We start from the raw sequence: 6,000 nt of genomic DNA, 5'->3' as shown, positions 1-6,000 counted from the left end.
CCTTGTTTTTATCACTCTGTCATGAAAAGCTCCTAGTTCAAGCACTTCATCATGTTACAGGCTCATCCATTTACTGGGCAGGACATTCATTGTTTACTAGATGTAGGTGCTGTGAACAGCAGTCCTCCTCTACGTGAGATTAAATGCCTTAAACTCACATAGCTTGTGAGTGTCCTGCCCAAGATTTCAGCTTAGTCTGTCTGCTTTTATGCAACAAATGGACCAGTGGAGACCATAAGAAACAGGGTGAACACTGGCTCTCCTGCTCTCCACCTCTGTGAAGCTCAGTGAAGAAGGTGCCGGACAGGCTGGCCGTCACCGCTGCTGTCCAGGGTGTTGAAGGAGAGGGCCGTAGGGGCAAGATCCTGTGAAAGTCTGTTTCTCTTTCTCCTCATACTGTTAGAGAAAAGCAGGGGGTAGTATAACACTCATGTGCCCAACATAGAGGTCAATTTTAGGCAACCAACTTGAACAATGGAAACCTGAGTCAGGTAGAAGGACCTTTAGGGACACCCAACCCCAGACCATCTCACCCCACCCCCGCCACTACATACAAACGGGCCCATCAGGTGACCCACCACGAAATATCCGTAAGTCCCAGCTGAACAATAGGTTACTTATACTCAGACACAGATACCAAAAAAGGAAAATTCCATACTTTCCCAAAAGGCTGCTCTGGTCCCACCCAGCAAAGAAAACCGCAGAAGGATGCTTCTCACAGTTCACAGACCAGAGCTAGTACTGTGGCCCCACCCACCCAGACAGGACCAGGAAATGCATTCCAGTCAACAGCTGGAAGGTAGGATGTTAGAAATACTTGGTGAATAGCCATTAGTAACAACCACTAATTGTAGAGATGCATACAAGTAACTTTGAAATAAACTTGGGAGGGGTGCCTGGGTGGCTCAGTGGGTTAAGGCCTCTGCCTTCGGTTTGGGTCATGATCCCAGGGTCTTGGGATCGAGCCCCACATTGGGCTCTCTGCTCAGTGGGGAGCCTGCTTCCTCCTCTCTCTCTCTGCCTGTCTCTCTGCCTATTTGTGCTCTCTCTCAAGTAAATAAAAACAACAACAACAAAAAAAAAAACTTAAAAAAAAAGAAAAGAAAGAAACTTGGGAGCAGGAACAATGGATAAAATGTTCTAAGTTTGTGCATAGTAGGCTGTTAATTCTAGTGTTTAGGTCATTAGGACTTGAAGTTTTAAAAGTTTAGGAACTTTTATCTAAGTTATCCTTGAAAGTTTTGATTGCTAGTTCAGGACATGTGAAACTCCTATTTAACCCAAATACTACTGGCAACCTTGATTGACACTTTTAGTTATTAATAATTAATAAGAGTTCTGAGATAAGGAAATGGAAGTACTCCATAAAAATCTGCTCTTTGCTCCTTTTCTTGCTTCTATTCTTGCCAGGACCTGCACCCCTACCCCACTTTACACAAGGCTCAGAATGTCCTCCTTATAAGCGACAAAGAGTTAATGATTTCTCGAGAGTCGATAATATCTAAGGAAGGGCCAGATGAGAGGGACCCCCACAAAGCCATCATGTGCATATTCCAGACCACTGGGGCCAGACATCTCGATGCCAAGACCCTCTGGCTCCAAAGAAGAACACCTGGGCTCCCGTCTTTGTTCTAACAGGTTCCTGGATGCCGGGGAGCACACATACACTGGATGACTATCCTCCCGTTTGAACAAAAAGGAGACTCCTACTCCTTTCCTTTCTGAGTCTCCCAGACACATCAACTATATCGGTTCCCTATCTCCAATAAGCTCTGTGGACTCGCATTTGATTTCTCTCCTGCATGAAGCCAAGGACCCTCTTGTCTAGTACTGCAGGACCCCCTCTGGGTCCCTGGATCAAGAGTGGCAGCATCAGTTCTACACAACTATCTTCTTTAAAGCAAGATCCGTTAATAGCAGTGTTAGTGACATTCCCAAAACACCTCCTAGGAAAAAGTACCACTGTAACCCACCATCAAGCAGCAAATGCAAAACCCTGGGACCTCTGGAAGCACAGCCCCCACATGTACTAGTTATTTCCACCCCAGTACACGTGGACTGGGGGATAGCTATAGTGGAAATGATTGCCGTGTCTAGCTCATTGTGTTTGTGTGTTCATGAGTTTGGAGGTAAATTCTCATCAATGCAACCTTTCTGCATTATTAAGACAACAATGAGACTGTAATTCTGGGACCCATGATGACACGGAGGTATGGTGAACATTTACCACACTGTAGTAATGAGCTGTTCACAGGTCTGCAAACTTGGGAACTGGGTGGGGTTAATCTTTCTACACCCTTCGTGAGGCACATAGCCACGTTCTTGAATGATGTTTCATAAATGCTTGTAGGACTCACACCAGTTTGGAGAAAATGATCAAGAGACAAAGAATGCTTTTCCCTAACTTTTCTGGTAGTTTGCTCTTGGAAATTACAGATGAGTTCCCTCCTCCTGAAGGTATTTGTGCCACAACTGAAGAGTTACTAGTGGAAGAAAAAGGATCAAGCATTGAAAATGGAGTCCCTTCTATACTTTATATTTCTTCAAAGATTTTATTTATTTGACAGAGAGAGACACAGTGAGAGAGGGAACACAAGCAAGGGGAGTGTGGGAGGGAGAAGCAGGCTTCCCCACTGAGCAGGGAGCCTTACGAGGGGCCTGATCCCGGGACCCGGGAATCACGACTGAGCCACCCAGATGCCCTCATTCTATACTTAAAATTAAAACTCTGTGATCTGACATCAGAACTCAATTTGCTCTATCAGATAATACCTCTCCACAACACATACATGCTATTTCAAGAGAAATTTCAGTTTACACATAGCGGTCTAAGACCAGTAGAGAATGGCCTGACACAACATATAACACGACAAAGTTCCAGCAAAACACACAGGAACATAGAAGTCCAACCTAACAGTGCAGGTTCCACACCCTCGTGACTGGGCTGGGGGACAGGAGGGGAGGAGGTTTACAGCAGAAGAATCATTAATCCCCTAATACCAAAGGCCTATTCCCTCCAGGGATATCTGGCTGGTAGCCATGGGAGCCACTGAGGACGACAGATGCCTGGGTCCCCAGACAGGCCTCTGTGGCCCAGCTCTGCTGCACCAAGTCCCGGATCCACAGCAAGGGGCGTTGGGGACTTCTTATGCTAAAAAGGAGGCACCCTCATGGAGGCAGCCACCTGCTAAGGTGACTAATGAGGCTGTTTGTGTTCTTTCATCGGGAGGAGGATGGGGGACTCCTGAGATTTCTCCTGCCTCTGCTTCTTTGTTTCTAGATAATGAAGACCATCAGCGCTGGCTGCTCCCTGATGATGTGGGAGAGACCTTGAGGACACGGTTTTAAGTCAATGTGACCAACGTGATGCTGCTACCTACATACTCCAGGGAAAAGTCTGCTCAGAGAATCCCTGGGAACTGTACAATTTTTAAACTGACAGCAAATTAAAGCTGGAGGGACCTTTAGGGTGATGCAGCTGAAACCTGTGTTGCTACAGATACAACCAGGGCTCAAAAAGAAGAGCACTGGCAGCTGATCTGGAGCTGGACACAAGAATTCTGACTCTAGGGGCGCCTGGGTGGCTCAGTGGGTTGAACCCTCTGCCTTCGGTTCAGGTCATGATCCTAGGGTCCTGGGATGGAGCCCCACATCGGGTTCTCTGCTCAGCAGGGAGCCTGCTTCCCCCATTCCCCACCACCCTCCACCTGCCTCTCTGCCTACTTGTGATCTCTGTCAAATAAATAAATAAATAAATAAATTAATTAATTCTGACTCTAATACTGAGGGCAAGTGAGGGCTGGAAGCTTCCTCTAGAATCTGAGGGCCCGAGTTCAAATTCCGAACTATACCACTAACTAGCTGTACAGCCATGGACAAGCCATATTACCACTTGGTTCATCAGGTTCCCTATCTCTAAAATGAGGCTTTTTTTCCCTAATCACATCATACATGAAAATTACTACAAAGCAGATTGCAGACCTAAATATAAGAGCTAACACTGTAAAACTCACAGATTAAAAAAAAAAAGGTATAAATCTAGGGTTAGACAATGATTTCTTAGTACACCAAAGCAGAAGTGATAAAAGGATCATAAGTTAGACTTCATCAAAATTAAATATGTGGTTTAAAAGACACCACTGAGAAAATAAAAAGATAACCCAAGGAATAGGATAAAATATTCACAAATCATGTATCTGATAAGGAATTTGTATAAAGGAGGCGCCTAGCTGGCTCATGGTAGAGTGTGTGACTCTTGAAATCGGGGTTGTGAGTTCAAGTCCCATGTGGGGTGTAGAGCTTACTTTAAAGGAAGGAAGGAACGAATGAATGAACGAGCTTGTATAAAGAACCCTTACAATTCAGTAATAAAAAAGAAAATTTAATTTTAAAATATTCAAAGAAAAGGATTAAACGTTTCTCCAAAGAAGATATATAAATGTCCAAGAATTACATGAAAAAATATTGACTATCACCAGTCATTTGGAAAATGCAACTCAAAACCACAATGAGATACCACTTCACACACACACTGGGATGGTTATAATAAATGAGACAACAGCAAGTGTAGGTGAGGAGAAATTCTAACACTCCTACTTTGCTAGTAGGAATGGAAGATAATACAGCTACCTTGGAAAACAGTTTGGCAGTTTCTCTGATGTTAAACATCATGTAACCAGCAATTCTCTCCCTGGATATCTACCCAAGAGAAATGAAAACTTAGACACATGTGTTCATGGTAGCATTCTTCATAAGAGCAAAAGGTGGTAACCACCCAAATGTCCACCAACAGATGAGAGGATAATCAAAATGTGGTTCATCCGTACAATGGAATACTAATCAGTCATAAAAACAAATGCAGTACTGTTATCTGCTACAACATGGATGAACCCTGAAAACATTAGGTGAAGTGAAAGAAGATAGTTAAAAAGACCACATAATGTATACCGTTTGTATGAGATGACTGGGATGGGCAAATCCATAGAAACAGAAAGATTAGTTTTTGCCTAGGACCAAAGAGTGGGACAGGCAGGAGAAATGGAGATGCTAATGGATGCTTTCTGGAGTAATGAAAATGTTCTAAGATCAGATTACTGTGACCATTGCAAAACCCTATACATTTATTAAAAGCCACTATACTCTCCCCTTTAAATGGGTGCGTTTCAAGTCTTATATATCTCAAATCTATTTTTTTTTAAGATTTTATTTATTTATTTGACAGAGAGATCACAAGTAGGCAGAGAGGCAGGTGGGGGGGAGGGAAGCAGGCTCTCTGCTCAGCAGGGAGCTGAGACATCAGGCTCTCTGCTCAGCAGGGAGCCTGATGTGGGGCTCAATCCCAGAACCCTGGGATCATGACCTGAGCGGAAAGCAGAGGCTTTAACCCACTGAGCCACCCAGGCGCCCCTCAAATCTATTTTTAAAATGAGAATAATAATAGCACTTCCCTCAAAGTGCTGTGTGGAGAATTAGCATGAGTTAATACATGTAAATGTATTCAGAACAGGTCTTGCTGCGTGGTCAGTAAATTAGTGATCATTACTTCCTATTCTGTAGGGGGAAAGGAATAAATTCTGTTGACTTTTCTTACAGGAAGGGGTAATAAAGTTAGAATTGTCCATTGTTAAGTACAGCATGACATATTCTGATCACTTAGAAAAGCACAAATTAATACAATATGGTTTCCATAGTAGTACACAAATTCAGGTAAAAGTATAGAATAATGTCATGATGGGATTATTCTTGTAATATTTATCTGGACAAAATGTCACAACACTGGGAATAAAAACATCTCAAGTACTTATAGAGAATAAAACAAGGAGGAATTAGGAAGTAGATGATATCAGATTGTCCACATCCACCATAAAATCCTACACATAACTAGTCAGATATTATAATATCAAATATTGTAATATTACAATATTTGATATTATAATATCTATTTGATATTACAGTATCAATTTGATAATCTATTGATAATTGAATTGTAATATCAATTTG

Source organism: Mustela nigripes, chromosome 17 (genome assembly GCF_022355385.1).
Source record: "Mustela nigripes isolate SB6536 chromosome 17, MUSNIG.SB6536, whole genome shotgun sequence".
NCBI classification, from domain to species: Eukaryota; Metazoa; Chordata; class Mammalia; order Carnivora; family Mustelidae; genus Mustela; species Mustela nigripes.
Note: the sequence above shows the minus strand (reverse complement) of the source record.